The sequence below is a fragment of the Sus scrofa genome, chromosome 3 (assembly GCF_054392235.1).
Source record: "Sus scrofa isolate SSC_HxYL_T2T_F1_AM1 chromosome 3, Sscrofa_HxYL_maternal_Yorkshire_Landrace_v2.0, whole genome shotgun sequence".
In the NCBI taxonomy this organism is placed as follows: Eukaryota; Metazoa; Chordata; class Mammalia; order Artiodactyla; family Suidae; genus Sus; species Sus scrofa.
The window spans coordinates 96,599,564-96,617,468 of record NC_139385.1 but is presented as its reverse complement, the minus strand read 5'-3'; the positions used below and the strand labels follow the sequence as shown (position 1 = coordinate 96,617,468).

The 17,905-nt window shown below is 33.2% G+C and overlaps 1 long non-coding RNA gene across 15 annotated transcripts in view; it reads left to right on the top strand.

The window, feature by feature from the left end:
- LOC110260098 (uncharacterized) overlaps positions 1 to 17,905 on the top strand; it is a 366,208-nt gene that overhangs the window by 188,696 nt on the left and 159,607 nt on the right. For 4 of the 15 annotated variants that reach the window (XR_014841904.1, XR_014841908.1, XR_014841902.1 and 1 more), the window contains one exon: positions 16,748 to 16,781. The exons of the other annotated variants lie outside the window; for them this stretch is intronic. This is a non-coding gene — a long non-coding RNA (uncharacterized LOC110260098). The remainder of the gene's footprint in view (positions 1 to 16,747; positions 16,782 to 17,905) is intronic. 15 annotated transcript variants of the gene reach the window in all.

Below are 17,905 nucleotides of genomic sequence, written 5' to 3'. Positions count from 1 at the left end.
TCAATTGAGTTGTTTTTGTTGTTGCGTTGTTTCTATGTTTTGGAGATTAGGCTCTTGTCAGTTGCATCATTTGTGAAGATTTTCTCCCATTCTGTGGTTTGTCTTTTTGTTTTTGTTTGTCTGTTTGTTTTATGGTCTCCTTTGCTGTGCATGACAAAGTGAACCTACCCACAAAACAGAAACAGACTCACAGACATAGAGAACAGACTTGCGGTTGCCAAGGGGGAGGAGGTGGGAAGTGGGATGGCCTTGGAGTTTGGGGTTAGTCAATTAAAACTCTTAGAATGGACAGCAATGAAATACTTCTGAATATCCAATCTCTTGGGATAGAATGTGATGGAATGTAAAATGGGAAAGAAGATGTATGTGTATATGTATGACTGGTCACTGTACAGAAGAAATTGGCACATCATTGTAAATCAACTAATTTTCAAAAACGAAATGGTGAAATTCATGTGTCATAAATTGGTGAGTGGCTGAGAAAGTGAAGGAGTTTGTATGTGATCTGATTATCTAAGGATTAGATGAACCTGTTCAACTCCCCTGATTGTTCATTTGCGAAATAGTAAGTTCAGAAGAGTCACTTTTCTCACACTGTGACTCTTGATTGCAGCTTTCTTCTTCTCTGTGGGCACAGAACAGGAAAGTCTTCAATGCCAGAAGAGGGGAAGGATGCACTGTGACCTTTGGCCTAAAGTTATGTGAGAAATATTCCTGATTTTGACCTATCTTCTTTTCAAATGCATCACAAGTGACCATGATTGCTGACCTCTCTTCTTGCAAGTCCATCACAGAGAAAATCTTACTCTGCCAAGGTCATTGTTTAGTTGAGAATAATTGCTGCATTTGGCACTTAGTGTTTTTTCTCTACTTGTTTTTATGTAGAAAATTGGGAAAAAAACCCACAATTTTATTTTCATGTTATTATTTTTTAAAGGATCTGTTTAGCATCATATAACATTAAGGCTTAAAGAGACCTCAAAAACAATCTAGTCTTTTACTAATACATAAATCCTTTTACATCATCCATTAAAATGATTTATCAGCTCAAGCACTTTAAATGACTTGGAACTTACTGCCTCATCAAACATCTCATTCCACTTTAGCAGCTTTGAGTGTAAGAAAGTTTTTTCTGTTATACTGAGTTGAAATTTGTACTCCTCACCCCTGTATAACCTGAAACCATTAGTCCTAATTTTGCTTTCTAGAAGCACACAGAAAAAATAAGCTCTCATTTACTTGATAACCTCTCATGTATTTTAAAGTACCTACTATATACTCAAAAGATCTTTTTAAAATAATGAATCATTCCAAGTTTCTGCAACTACTTTTTTTAAAAAAAAAGACTTCACAGATACACAGGTTTTTAAGAAATGAAGGAAAGTTTAGAAATCACCTAGTCTATTTTTTTTCTGCAAAGACATTTCTACAAAATACTAATACTGGAGATGATAATAGTAAAATGTACACAGTAAGATGCTGATCTTATTTCAATGTCTTTATGCCTGTGATTGTTTTAAACTTGGAACTCTTCTTCCTTGAGTTATGTGAAGGAAGCCCCAGGATAAATCAGGTGGCTCTTTTTTTTTTTTTTAAATCTTACTTTTCCTTAAAGATTTTATCAAAGGAGCCTCATTATTTTTATATTAGAAAGAAACATTGACATACTAAGAATTTTAATATAAACTTGGCATCGATATGAGGTTTCAAATACTTTCAAAGGGCAGCTTCTATGGACTGAATCGTGTCCCCTCAAATTTATATGTTGAAACCATAACACAAAATGTGATAGGATTAGTCTTTGCACATAAGGACTTTGGGAAGTAAGTAGGTTGAGATGATGTCATGAGGGTGGGCTTCATGGCAGGATTATTTCCCTGATCAGAAGGGACAGGAAAGAGTTTTCTTTCATATTCTCTACCTATCTTTCTCTTTCTGCCTCTCTCTTTTTCCTTCTCTCTCTCTCCTTCCTCTCCACCATGTGAGAACAACCAGAAACTGACAATGTTGGCACGCTAATCTAGGACTTCAAGCCTCCAGAACTATGAGAACATACATTTCTGTTGTTTAAACCACCCACACTGTGGCATTTTTTATGGAAGCCCGAGCAGACTAAGACAGCAGCTTTAGTCTAGGCCAGTTGCTCTCAGCCAATGTCAAATTGACAATATCTGAACACATCTTTGATTATCACAATTTGGAAACACTACTAGGATCTGTTTGGGAAGGGCCAGGAATGCTGCTAAACATTCTATAATGCTCAGGAGGGATACCCACAGCAAAGAATTTTTTGGTCCAAAATGTCAACGGTAATTGAGGTTGAGAAGCTCTGGACTTGGTTACCAGTAGTCGTAACTCAGTGGAATGTTTGCTGTTCATTACCATTTGTTCTTCTTTTAAGTGCAGAATAGGAGACACTCTCACAAGAGGAATGGCCTCTATTAAATAAAGGAGGCTGGATGATTTTTCTCTTTTCAAGAACTCTACCAGTTTATAATAATCTCCAACATATTTCTTGCTCTTATTTCAACATGATCTTTGTTGTCCTATGAAGAAGTTCAATTACCTCATCTTTCAAATACCCTCAGATAACAAGACTTAACATTAAGGCTGTGTTTCAAATATAGTTTGTATTAGCCAGGGTTTTCCAGAAATAGAACCAGTAGGGTGTGTGTGTGTGTGTGTGTGTGTGTGTGTGTGTGTGTGTGTGTGTGTGTGTCTGTCTGTCTGTCTGTCTGTGTGTGCACATGTGTGTAGATACAAAAAGGTTTATATTAAAGGAAATAGCTCACACAGTAATGGAGGCTGGTAAGTCCAAATTGGGTAGGGTAGGCCAGCAGGCTGGAGATTCAGCAAAGAGCTAATATTACAATTCAAGCCCAAAGGCCATCAAGCTACAGAATTCCTTCTTGCTGGGGAGGAGTTCCAGTCTTTTGTTCTATTCAGGGTTCAACTGGCCACTCACCTTATGGAGAGCAACGTGCTTTAATCAAAGCCTCCCACTTTTATTGTAAATCTTATCCAAATTACCCTCACAGAATTATCCAGAATAATGTTTGAATAAGTACCTGGACATTTTAGCTCAGCCAAGCTGACACAAAAAAATTAACTGTCACAGTGTTTCTTTCCTAATTGTGTTGTATCTCATCCTGTGCTCATTCTGGACCTCTTTAAAAGTGCATACGATATTATTTTAAAGTTATATGTAATAATGAAAAAGTACCAGCTTTAAAAAATTAAGGTAAATCTCTTGCTATATTTATGTATTTTTCATTTTAGACCCAACATTACTACAAGTTTAATTTAGAGTGTTCCAAAATTGAAAGCAATTTATTTGAGTAAATGTAAGAAAAATTGGACTATCTTCTATGCTGGGAACTGGATAAGTTCCAAATCCAGCTTAGTAAAAACTGGCTTATTCCCTGTGTAAATGAGAAAGAAAATAAAACGTATCAAAATAGTTTTAGGAACTTCCTAGCACCAAGTTTTTGACAGTTTAAAACCATTTACCAGTACAACAATTAGAAATTATATGACAGATAAATTCCTTCTTGTTAAATACAGCATATTATCTTCTCTTTTTAATTTTTACTTTTTTCCATTATAGTTGATATACAGTGTTCTGTCAATTCACATCATCTTCTCTTTTTTAATTTTAATTTTTTCCATTATAGTTGATTTACAATGTTCTGTCAATTCATACCATCTTCCCTTGAACATCACTTCCATAGCATCCAGTCTTGGTGCTTTGCAAGTATTTGTTTTGCAAAGTTGCCAAAATTTTCAGGCACGTAAGTGAATTTTTAATTAATTTTTTGAAACACATTTGCTTTTTCTTAAATTGCTTTCATACTTGAGATTGCCTCAGTAATTTATCGGGAGAAGTCTTCAGGAGAAGTCTTAAGTATTATTTATTACTCATTTTAGCACTGGAATTCGTTTTCCATTAACACCATTTGTGTTTGAATAATGTACATAAAGCACCATAGAAGTCTAGGAAAATTTCATGAGTAATGTTTAATGTGTGTTTTATTGGTATTAGAAATATACTTGTTTACTTACTGCCAGGTTTTTGATGTTCAGAGGTGACTGTTGTATTTGCCCTAATGTACTCCCTTCCTCTCTCCCACTTCTTAGCCCAAAGATGATATTATTCTCTACATTTCTCTGGGTGCAGGCTTTATATATATCATTTTCCTTTTATAGCAATGTAATCTGCCCTCTCAATAACCACTAATCTTTCAGAATGAACATATCTAAGGAACATATCTGTGCTGAAGACAGTCTTCTGTTTGGATATGATGAGTCACCCACAATTCTCTTTTGGTTGTTCTAATTGGGAAAGATTATTTAGCCTTTCATTTTAACTTCATGGAATAGAATGGGTTAATTGACCTGTGTTCCTGTTTTGTTCAATGAACTATATCTTAAGGGAGTTTCTGTTCTAACTGTGTGGAGAACTGTTTTATACACATGTAATCTTTCAAACTGAGAGAAATCTCAGGGATATTTTCAAAATAGACACAAAATTATCTTTAGTGCTTTATAATGTGGATGAATTTTTAAAAACCAATAAATCAATTCTCATATACCAGTAAAAGCCCAAATAAATAATTCCTTAAATTCTCATGTGTTATTTGCTATGGTCCTAGTTATTATGAGGAAACAGAAGCAATTAAGATATTGGGTTGCTCTCAAGAAACTTACCTTCTAGATATCTAGAGGCAATGTCTAGATGTTCATAAATAATGGCAGTTCAAAGCAATATTTGAAATATGGTACAGTGGAGACAAACAATGAACAAAGTTTAGAATAGGTTGTGGCCAATTTTTGAACAAGTGGGTATGTGTTGGGGGAATGATGAAAATTTTTGAGAAATAGTGTAGGTTTGCTTTAGAGGCAGTTGGCAGAGAAAGGATGCATTTTCAGGACCATAGCTGCTCCTATTGAAGGTAGTAACTTCCTTAGGCAGGTCTTTACTTATTTGGAATCTATTCGCACTTTTGTTGATGGAACATTTGGACACACTTGACTTCAGAGGCTTTCTAGCCAGACTAAAGCTTAATGTTGAGAGTATTATTTTTTTTTGAGCAGTATTATAAAATGTTTTTGTTCTGCAGAAAATAGCAAATTCCACCAAATTTACAGCCACTTCGTTTTGTGTGTGTGTTTCAGGTGGGTCAGTGAGGACAGGATAGTGATGGGGAATTCAAAGGCAATGTGAAGGTGCCATATTTTAGAGGTAGAATTCTGAGATGTTTATCAGTCAGCAGCAGCAGCTTGCTCCTCCAAAGTAGGATCAGAAATAGAGCAATAGGTAAAGCTTTCTTCTGCTAAGAAAAATAGGATTAGCTATTCTTCCATTCTACAAATGGTACATAGCTATTTAGAGTGGGAAATAGGAAATACTAAGTTGAAATATGAAAAAGATGTGACATAAATACTTTGAGGATCCAGAGGCAAGATTGTTGGATCCTAGATAATGCTGTTATTATTAAAATATTTTTTGAAATAATTTTAGATATACTGAATATTTACAGAAAAAAGTATATTCATGTATACTCTTCACCCAGTTTCTTCTAAATATTAACTTACATAACCACAAATATAACAGGAAATTAACCTCGATAAACTATTATTAATTAAACTAAACAATCCTTATTAGCATTTCACTGATGACATCCTATAATGCCATTTCCTGGTCTGAGATCAATAGAAAATCCCACATTGCATTTAGCTGTGTTACATTAGTTACCCCCAATTTCTGACAGTTTTTCGATCTTTTCTTGTTTCTCATGACTTTATATTTCTGTGTGTGAGAACTGGTTAGTTATTTTGTAGAATAATTTGGGGTTATTATTCAATTTACCATTGTCTGATGTTTTCTCATGTTTAAACTGAGGTTTTGCATTTTTGGCAGGATTACCACAGAAATTATGTTGTTTCTTTTCTCAGTAAATAATTTTAGTGAGAAGATAATGTTGATATGTCTTATTACTGATGATGTTAACCATAAGCCTTTAAGTTGATGTCTGCCAAGTTTCTCCATTGTAGGGGTACTGTTTTTCCCTTTGATAAATATCTGAGGAGATACTTTGAAGAGCAAAAATCCTCTTTTTCTTCAAACTCTCGCCCACTGATTTTAGCATTCATTATTTCTTTAATAATTAAATTATTAGTAGTAAAAAATAATAAGTTAAAAGCAAAAACAAAAGCCAAAACAAAGCAAGCCAAACAATTTCCAGAGGTATTATTGATATATAAGTAAACTGATTCCTCCTCCCCAAAATTATAATTGCAGTTAAATTTCATGTATGTAGTAGCTGGAAAATACTGGTTTGAAAGATTTATTGCTGCCTGAATGTGATAAATCTTAAAGCACAATTCTCCATTATTTTTTACTATCTGCCTCTGAACTTGCTAATTTCATAGCAACCAAAAGTATAGTTATTGTTTGTAAAAAGGAATTTTATTTCTATAATATATATATATATATATAACCTGTTTTGTAAGTAATTTATTTTAGACTTTGTCACTTAGAAAACCCTTTATCAAGATATTACTGATGTATAAAACTGTACATAATTAGTGTGTGCAACTTGAAGAATTTAGAGATAAGTATATACCTATGAAACCATCACCTCAGTCAAGGTCATGAACATACTGATTACCTCCCAAAGTTTCCTCCTTCCCCTGTTTACTTTTTTTCTGATTTTTAAGTTTTGTGGCAAGATCACTTAATATGAGATCTACATTCTTAGAAAAATTTTAAGTATATTGTCAGTATTGTTAATTTTAGGCTATACTATACCATAGTATACAACTATGCTACACCATAGATATCCAGAAATTAATCTTGCATGACTGAAATTTTGTACCTTTTGACCAATAACTAAAAAAAGAGCTTCTGCACAGCAAGGGAAAGAATCAACAAAATAGAAAGGCAACCTACAGAATGGAAGAAATTTTTTGAAAATCATGTATCTGATGTAGAAGTAATATCCTACATACATAAGGAACCTCTACAACCCTATAACAAAAGAATAATTTGATTATAGAATGGCTATTATTAGTAGGACAACAGATAACAAGTGTTGATGAGGATATGGAGAAAAGAGCTCTTGTACACTGTAGGTGGGAATGTAAATTGTTACAGCCACTACAAAAAATAATATGGAGTTAAAAAGTTAAAAATAAAATTACCATATTATCTAGCAATCCCACTTCTGGGCACATATCTAGAAGAATCAAAATCAGGACTTTAAAAGGGATATCTGCTCTTGCATGTTCATTGCAGCATTATTTTCAATAGCCAAGATATGGAAACAAACTGATTTTTATGGACAAATAAATGAATAAAGAAAATGTAGTATAGGAAGTTTCCTTGTGGTGCAGCAGTTTAAAGATGCAGTGTTGCTGCAGCTATGGCACATGCTTTTCTACTCTTTTCAAACATTTGTGTCAAAATTATATACTTCAAAGGCTTATCTCCTTCATTTATTTTAGAGGCAGTGAATAAAATCAGTGGGTTCCTCTGGGCTGACCATTAGAATTACTGGAGATTTAATAAGATGCTGACATGATGGACTTCTTTGTAACTGAGGCCAAAAGCAGCTGCAGAGTTACCCAACTCCCAACATTTTCTCCCCAAATTATGAGAAAAAACAAGTAGTGTTTTGATCATGTTATAAATACTCATTAGTTACAAACATTCATTAGTTACATAGCAAATACTGTCCAGTAGTCACATGTTCTGAACACACTCACACACACACACCATCTACAAAAGTATAAAATTTTTTTAAATGATTACTCAAATTCCCATTTTGTGAGAAGAACATTTTGACGGGTATATATAAGAACAGAGTTTACTTTCTTTTAGTCCTTTCTATTTTTCAGGTAAGATATGCATAGTGATCTGAAGATGTTAAGTGTACAATACACTGAGTTGACAGGTAGCGCCCATAAAACTCGGACCCTTATGAAGATAAAGAATTTTCATTAATACAAAAAACATACCCCACCATTTAGGCTGCCATTATTTTCTGAATTTTTTCACCATTGCCTATTCTAGAATTTCATAAAATGGAATCACACAATATACACTCTTTTTGTTCGTATGCTTTTGCTCAACATAAATTTGATATTAATCTGTGTTACTGCAAATAACATCAATTCTTCTCCTTTTATTTTTGGATACTATTCTATTTTAAGACTGTAACTCCATTTTTTAAAATATCCATTCTCCTGTTGATGCCGTCTGAGTTGTGTTCATCTTAGGGCTGTTATGAATAGTATCGATAGTCATTCAGATGTAAGTTTGTTCATTTGTCTTTTGAGACACTTAAGTTTTATTTTTCTTTGAAGTGGAATTTTTAAGTCATAAGTATATATTTATGGTGACAAGAAACTGCCAAACACCTTGTCAAAGTGGTTTTACTTTTTTTTTTTTTTACATTCTTGCTATCATTGTATCGGTGTTCCAACTGCTACACATTTTTGCCAACATATATAACTGCCAGTCATTTAAATTCAGCTTTTCTTCCCAGTGTATAGTGGTAGCACACCGTGATTTAATTTGCATTTTCCTGATAAGATATTATGCATCTTTATTTGCTTCTTGACTATTCATATGTCTTGCCTATTTAATTTTTTGCCCATTTTACTTTTTTTTTATTATTTAGTTATAGGAGTGCTTTGTATATTCTTGATTCAAGTTCTTTGTCAGATATATTTTTTCCAGTGTTTTACTCCCAGTTGATGATTTAAGCATGCTTATGTTCTTATTTTTTCTCTAGATCATGTTGAAAGTTCAAACTTATTCAGAATCATAAGAGAAATCGACTTGAGCTCTCTGAAACAAAAGATGAGTTTGGGGGATTCATTGTAGGAATATAATAATATATTACAAATTTTTAAAAAAGAGAGATACCATTAGGCTTCAGGAAAGAATTAGAACAAGAGACCTCATACCAAATGGCAATTATTCTCCGTTTTTTGTTATCACATCTCTTTTACTAATTCCCTTTTTCTGCCTCCCTTTTCCACTTTAAAGAATTGTACTTACCTTGGGCATACCTAGATATTCTAGGATAAAATTTTTGACTTAAACATAAATGTTTACACCCTAATTCTATCTTCAAACCTAATTCTCTTTTGCCATGTAACATAACATATTCACGTGTTCTAGGAATTAAGATAAGGACATCTTTGGGGGAGCAATTATTCTGTGTACCACGACGGATATCTCTTCTCTAAAACAAGAGTGCTAATAATTAAATGCCTCAAAGTACGTAGTTGATATTAGTAATATCCATATCTAGTCTTAGTGAATTCCTATACTGCCTTTAGATCAGGAGAAGAAAAACACACATGTACACACATGCACACATTATATGTATGGAATAGTATATATATATTGTCAAAATCAAATAGATTCTGAAAAAATTTTGGTTGATCCTTTTGGTTTTTATGGCACTTTTGCAATCTTATTCCACTAAGCATTAAGACATATTTCCAAGAATGAGGACATATTTTTAAGTAAAATACCTTGAGATATCTTTCACATGTGAACATGGGCTTTTCTATTTAATTTTGCCATTGAATGAGTTGGAAGACTAATATATTTGTATGATCCATTGTTCTTTAATTTGTGGAAAATGAGCAGCGTACTAAAGGAATATTAGGACTCATGTACGAATGTGGGACTATAGTGATGATATTTCTAACAGAGAAAATTCTACATGCTCTAGGAAATATAAGTGATTCAATATCAGTAAATATAAGGTATAAATTTAGGTATCCAGAGACAAAGCTGGAAAGATAAAAAAGACCTAGATATAGGTCATACAAAATAATTTTAATTTAAAAATTAAATGTGAGTCATCAATTTTTTTTCATTCTCTCAACATTATTTTTAATTGAAGAATTTTATTTTATTTTTTAAATTTCCCCAATACATTATATTTTTTCCTACTGTACAGCATGGTGTATGGTTACACATACACAGATGGAACTAGAGATTCTCATGCTGACTGAAGTAAGTCAGAAAGAGAAAGATCAAATAGTTTTAAATGAGCAATTATTTGAGTAGAGTTTGTATGTTAGATTGACTTATAACCCTTAAATGATGTACTTTTTATCCTTTTTTTTTCCCTCTCGCATTTGTGGTAGAGATTTTTAGATTTGGTTGGATGCAGGATATGTCTGAATGTTGCTGAAAGCATCCCTCAGAGTACTTAATGTGGTATGAGAGAAGGAAATATAATGATTATCCATGTGTTTGTATCTGAGCGATTTGAAAATGAACTTAAAATTCACTGAGTTGAGGAATAGAGGAAACATATCTGAAAACTGGGATGACCAGTAATTACTTTTGGTCAGTTCATTCATTAATGCTTTTTATAAAGAAATCTAAATTAGAACACTCCCTAACACCATACACAAAAATAAACTCAAAATGGATTAAAGACCTAGATATAAGAACAGACACTACAAAACTCTTAGAGGAAAACATAGGCCAAACACTCTCCAACATAAAAGACAGCAACATCTCAGATCCACATCTTAGAGTGATGACAGTAAAACAAAAATAAACAAATGGGGCCTAATTAAACTTAAAAGTTCCTGCACAGCAAAGGAAACCCTAAACAACACTAAAAGACAACCCACAGAATAGGAGAAAATATTTGCAAATGAATCAACTGACAAGGGGTTAATCTCCAAAATTTATAAACACCTTCTGCAGCTCCATACCGAAAAAACAAACAACCCCATCAAAAAATGGGTAGAGGATCTAAACAGACAGTTCCCCAAAGAAGACATACACATGGCCAAAAAACACTTGAAAAGATGTTCAACATTACTCATCATTAGAGAAATGCAAATCAAAACCACTATGAGGTACCACCTTATACCAGCCAGAATGGCCATCATCACAAAGTCTACAAACAATAAGTGCTGGAGAGGATGTGGAGAAAAAGGAACCCTACTACACTGTTGGTGAGATTGTACATTGGTACAACCACTATGGAAAACAGTATGGAGATTCCTCAGAAAACTAAACATAGAACTACCATTTGATCCAGCAATCCTACTCCTGGGCATCTATCCAGAGAAAACCATGACTCGCAAAGACACATGTACTCCGATGTTCATTGCAGCACTATTTTCAATAGTCAAGACATGGAAACAACCTAAATGTCCATCAACAGAGGAGTGGATTAAGGAGATGTGGTGCACATACACAATGGAATATTACTCAGCCATTAAAAGGAATGAAATACCAGCATGTTTAGCAATGTGGATGGACCTAGAAATTATCATGCTCAGTGAAGTCAGCCAGACAATGAGACACCAGCATCAAATGCTTCCACTGACATGTGGAATCTGAAAAAAGGACAGAGTGAACTTCTTTGCAGAACAGATGCTGACTCACAGGCATTGAAAAACGTATGGTCTCCAGAGGAGACAGTTTGGGGGGTGGGGGAATACACTGGTGGTATGGGATGGAAATAATATAAAACTAGATTGTGAGGATCATTGTACAACTATAAATGTAGTGAATTCATTGAGTAATAAAAAATTTAAAAAATAATAAAAAAGAAATAGAAAAAAATCTAAATGGAGATGCTAATTGATAGCATGATATAAGAATCTGGATTTCAAGAGAAAGGTAAAAAATGGAGGCATATATTTGGGAATCATCACCATATAGTGATTTGTCAAAACAGTGACATTAGATGAAGTATTCAAGAATGAGTGCGTATTCTAATCAGACTAGGTGCTGGGTTACTGTAACATTTAAGGGTTTTGTGGAGAGAGTGAAGAATCAGTCAAGAAGGATGAGTAGGAACAGTGAAATAGAAGTAATACCAGGGAATGTGATGTCTTGAAATCTAAATGGAAGATGTATTTTAAGAAGGATAACATGATTAAATATGTCCAATGCTGCAGATAAGTAAAATAAAATGAAGATTCAACTGAAAAATAGTTAGTGTGAATATAATTGATAGTTTTTACAGGAGTCAATTTAATGGAATGGAATGGATTAAAGCCTGTTTAGAGGGGGCTCAAGTATAAGAGAATTGATGACAAATAGTATAGCCCAATCCTTAAAAAAAACTTAACATTAAAGGTATGTAAGACAAAATTCTAACATGATGCTTGATATATCTGATGCCCCCTCACACTCCCTAGTATTCATGCTCTGTATAATCTTCCCTCAAGTGTAGATGGAACTGCATATATCATGGATGTCACCCCATGATTGAATTATATTACAAAGGTGAAGAAATTTTTCATTTTTATTTAAGGTACCAAATCAGTGACTATGAGTTAATGAAAAAGAAAATTATCCATATGGCCCTGGAATAATCAGATAATCTCTGAAAGGGATGAGACCCTTCCTGAAACTAGAGGTTCAGTGTGTGAAGTAAATTATTTTCCTGGCCTTTAAGAAAAAGAAAATGCTACGTTCTGAGAGGGTTAGTCAGCTGAGAGAAAACATGGAACTCAGCCCTACAACTATATGGAAGTGAATTCTGATAGGAATGTGTGAGCTTAGAAGAGGATCCTGATGAATCCCTCATATAAAATCACAGTCCTAGCTGACTCCTTGATTTCTACCTACTGAGAGTCTGAGCAGTGAACCCAGCTAACCCACGTTTGACTCCTGACACATTAAAAATTGTGACATTAATTATTTGTCTTATTTTACATCACTAAATTTGTGATATTTTAAATGTACACTTTTAAAATAGTTATGTTTTATAGTTATGTTTTAATAGGCAGTTAAGGCAAAAGAGGTTCAGAAATATGAAGCATTTTCTAGAGGCAACGTAGAGGCCAGGAGGGCTTTTCTTTTTAAGATGGCTGTATGCTGATGGGAAAAAAAAATGATGCATGGGAAAAAAAATGATGCATGTAAAAAAAAAATGATTGAATACAGTGCACGAATAGAGGAGTTGGCTTTACATGGACAACTTATACAACAGTAGAAGAGAAGCAAATTGTTATTAATGATAAGTTAGTAGATGTTATAAGGATATGATAAAGTTCTTTTCAGATTTTATTATTTTCTCAGTGAAATAGGGGATAAAATATTCAGCTGAGTGTGAAATGGTGGAGAGGACTTAGAAGTTGTGGAGGGAGAAAAAGTGGGAAAATATCTTCTGGGAGATTAAGCAATTAATTGGAATACAGATACGTAATAGAATTACTACTAATTGATCACTGAATTGCCATGCTAATTGATAAATGAACTTGAATTAAGAAGTCAGCAGGATTGCATATTTACTCTAGTCAGGTTGTGTGGCCTTGGTGAAGGGAGAGTTGAATGATAATAGTTTTGCTAATGAGTGCAATGAAGGGATATGAAGAGGAAGGTGGATGAAAGGGAATTACTGTAGTGTTGGAATATTTTCCAGATTGACATGTGTAGCTCAAATTCATTTAACTGATATATCATTCCATTTTTTGATATATCACTATTTCTCTTCAGATAGACATTTATAGAGCTACCAATTTTTTGTTATAACAAAGAATACCACACGGAGCATATCTGTGTTTAAATTACTGTGCATATGTGCAAATATACCTATAAAACATGTATGGGAAGAAAACTGTATGGGAAATAGGTATATTTCTGGTTTAGTAGTACTGCAAATTGTTCTCAGGAATAGCTGTAATTGTACACATTCCCACCAATGAAATAGCCTGTCCAGACTTTCCTCATGCCCTGGCCAGTGCTTGATAATGGTAATGTTTTAGTTGACCCATTACTATTTTCTGTTTGATTTATTGCTTTAGCCTTAACACTTTCCTTCCTTTATTTCTATTTAGAAATAATGTTTTTAAAGCATGTAAGTTTTGAATACGTAATATAACCATGTTGCCCACTCAGTGTGGAAGTCAAGCATCACAAAATTTGAAATATTTTATGTTGTGTCTTTTCCCAGTTTTGTTCTAATGAACAACAGGAACAATTCTTATATCCCTTCGCACATAACTATCGCTACTGGTTTCTTGTTTATCCTTACAGCTAATTTTATTCATTTAAAACCAATACAAACATATGTTACTTTTTTCACTTCTTTGCATAAGTAGTTACACATACATACAATTATTCACTGTTTTCACATAGCAATATATCTTGGAAAAGTTTATTTATGTCAGCTTATGAAGGACTTTATCTTTTATAACTATATAGTATTCTCTTGTCTGAATATAATTTATTCACTGAATTCCTTTTTCTTTCTCATTTAGATTATTTCCATTCTTTTGCTCTTCTGAAGAATGTTATAGTAAATAACATAAATTATTTCATATAGCATGCATTGCTGTGTCTGTAGGGGAATTTATTATAAGTGGAATAGTTGTTTTAAAGATACATGAAATTGTTTTCACACACACTCTTCAATGGAGTTTGATTATGTTACCAAATTTAAGACCTTTGCTTATCTGATAAATGCAAAACATAATTTATATATAGTTTAATTGTGTTTCTAATGAGTTAGGTTAGAAATATTTCATATGTTTACAAGTCATTTGAATTTCTCTTTCTTTGAAATGTGTTAATATCCTTTTCCCATTTTTTTTTAACAGTTGTTCCTTTTTCTTCAACTTTAGATAGTTTAGCCTTTTTTTTTTTTAATCTTTTTAGGGCCATACCCGTGACATATTGAGGTTCCCAGGCTATGGGTCGAATCAGAGCTGTTGCTGCTGGCCTATGCTAGAGCCACAGCAGTGCCAGATCCGAGCCGTGTCTGTGACCTACACCACAGCTCAGGGCAACGTCGGATCCTTAACCCACAGAGCAACACCAGGGATCGAACCTGCATCCTTATGGATGCTAGTTGGGTTCATTAACTGCTGAGGCAGTATGGGAACTCCAGTTAGCCGTTTTTAAAAGATGAATTAAGGCATTTCCCTTGATCATAATTTTTGAATTTATCATTATTATAATCATAATATTTCTGTTTTAAAGAACTGAACTTTTCATATTTGATTTTGTTAGAATTTCTGAAATATGGTATAGCTTAGATTGTCTCACTCTGAGATTATAAAAATACTCCCTATGTTTTTGTATAGGTTTATACAAAGTTAAATAATTTTTATTTATGTATTTTATCTAATGGATTTCTTGGCATATAGTGAAAGGTATGAATAAAAGAACATTTTTCATATTTTTACAAAGTTTTCCAATGCCTTTTACTGTCTAGTCCTCTTTTCAACCACTCTTTATAATTAAACAGTTATAAACCTTTTTTGCTATTTCACTGGTTTTTACATTTTTAGTTTTTTTCTCTCCAAATGTATTAAGTAGTTCTTTCTTTGGAACAGACAAAATTTTTAGCACACTTTTCTCTGTACTATTTCACCTCTCAGTTGTTATTATTGTTTCAAATTTACTTACATTATTAAACTACTATTTTTAATGTTTTGTGTTTGTTTTATATTTTGTATTTTTTATATCTTTTCTCTGTATTCAAGAATGTTTGTACTGATTTTCCAGCATACTATTTCACTTCTCAAGTCTCTTCAGTTGGCTAGAAAGTAAATCTATTCAAGTATTTCTTAATAACCATCAAGAATAAATGTTATTCTTGTTTTGCTTGCTTCCACTTATATTTTTCTGTAGATGTTAAATTGATTACTTTGAAGTTCTTTTCAGATTGCTCTCTACTTTTCTCCATGTTGTGAATTATAACTTTATTTTTTCATTTGTGTTACCCTTTCATTGTTTTGCTTTTCCTCTAGTGCTTTGTGATTCTTGCTTGTAAGTCATCTTTGGAAGATATTACTTTATTACACATCCAGGAAATACACAGCTGTCTTAAAAATGCTTAGCCTTGGCCTTCTGTAACATATGGCTCCTAAGACAGGTTTTGCATTTTTCACCTATTATTGGATTCTGATTCTGTGTAGTTAATTTCTGGATTTACTTCATCAAATATATTACACGACTCTGGATTGCTTTCATGGATAAGAGATCTTGCTTGAATTTTCAGTCAATAAAATTTATTCTTCCCCTTGAATTATGTTATGTTGAGCTTTGGTTTCTGGCTCTTTGCTGGTATGCATGTTTTATGAGCAACCCCAAGACAAATTAGATTCTTTTACATTGACCTTCCTCCCCAGACCATTGATGTTCTTGACTTAGCCCAGAATGTTTAGTAAATATATTACCTCATTTCTAGTCTAGGAAAAAATCTCTTTCTCTTTTTTAAGAATGGCAGTTTTTGTTTGGCAATACTTGTTTTCTCATTTATATGTGCTCAGATGACATTGTAGGAGGTTTGGAGTTATGTGTGAAGTTTGCAATATTGATCAGGATGTCTTTATGCTATAATTTTAGAGAGCTCTTCTTTCTGTATTTTAAAGTGTTACCTGTTTCCTCCCTTACTCTCAGGTTGTTAACTTCCTCAGTCATCACTGTGACTAACTATAGATCCTCCTAATTCTGATTTATTTTAATTCATTGATAGAAAACTAAATGGGCTTTTTACAATTATTACTATAAAAGTAAAAAAGTAGTAAATTATATATCAAGTGCTTTCTTGGTGAATTGCCACAACAAGTGTCTTGTTAAATCAAGTCAAATCAAAAGCTGTACAAATATTTCGTTCTATTCTCATGGGCCTTTCTTCATTATTACCAAGTTCCCATTGATGTTCCAAATTGCAGAATTGTAGGATAAGTGACCTTCAGATAAATGACATGTTACTGCTTTATTTTCTCTTCACAGAGCACTTGAAACATGATTAAGCCATGAATAAAAGGTCAGTGTATTTTCTATTATAGGAAAGAAAATGCTGGCATCTTTACTTTTTAGTTTTTGTTCTAGTTATATAAGATGCAGGTTATTTTATATATATATATATATATATATATATATATGTACTTATATTTTTATGTAACACAAAAAAATAACAAAATTCATCTTATTTCAGGCACTGAATTGCAGCCAAACTTATATAAAATACAAATTGGCTGAAATTCTGCTGAGTTAATTCAAATATTGGCTGAGATGATAACATGCCCTCATTTGTTCAGTACAAATTCAATCATAATGTGGCAATTTTGCTATTAAACAGCTATTTGCAAAGGTATTCAATGGCTACAGGAATATTTGAGGACCAGTACTTAATTTTAGTAACCTTTTTTTACTGAATTTATCTCAAACAATGCAAAGACCTTGAGGCCTTGCAATGAATGCTTAAGTGAGAACTGTTGAGTATATTTTGTCCTGAAAGGGAAGGAGCATCACCACTTCGTTACTTTAGTTTACATTTGTAAAGGAATAGAAATAAAGAATAGCTATCTTCTGCTTTTTGCTTTTTTTTTTGGCATTTGTGAGCAATAATAAACTATTATTACATTGTTCTAGGTTAAGTTGCTTGGGATCCTTTTATAGTCATAAATTAATATAAGTTGGACATTGGAAGCAAACAACTTACCTGGTTAAAGTAAAATACAGAATGCATTATTTTACAGAGAAGGAAGCAGCATCTGTTGGTGGAAAAAGAGCTTCTTAATTGCTCTCCTTTAGTCTTTTCTCTTTGCTTGGCCTCTTAGTTTCCTAGGGCTACAATAATAAATTACTATCAACTTTGTACAAGACAACAGAAATTACTCTCTCACAGTTCATGAAGCCAGAAGTATGATATCAGAGTCAACAGGGCTGTTCCCTTTGTCACATTTTTGTTGTTGAAATGTTCCAATTTTGCCATTCCATCCTCTTTGTCCTCCTGTCTCTGAGGGGGAACTTCCCCATGCCCCTTTCCTGGCATATGGGGGTTGAACAATATCCTTAATGTTCTTTGGCTTCTAGACACATCCTTAATCTCTGCCTCCATCTTCATATTGCTTTCTTCTCCGTGCCCTTTTGTCTCTTATAAAGAAG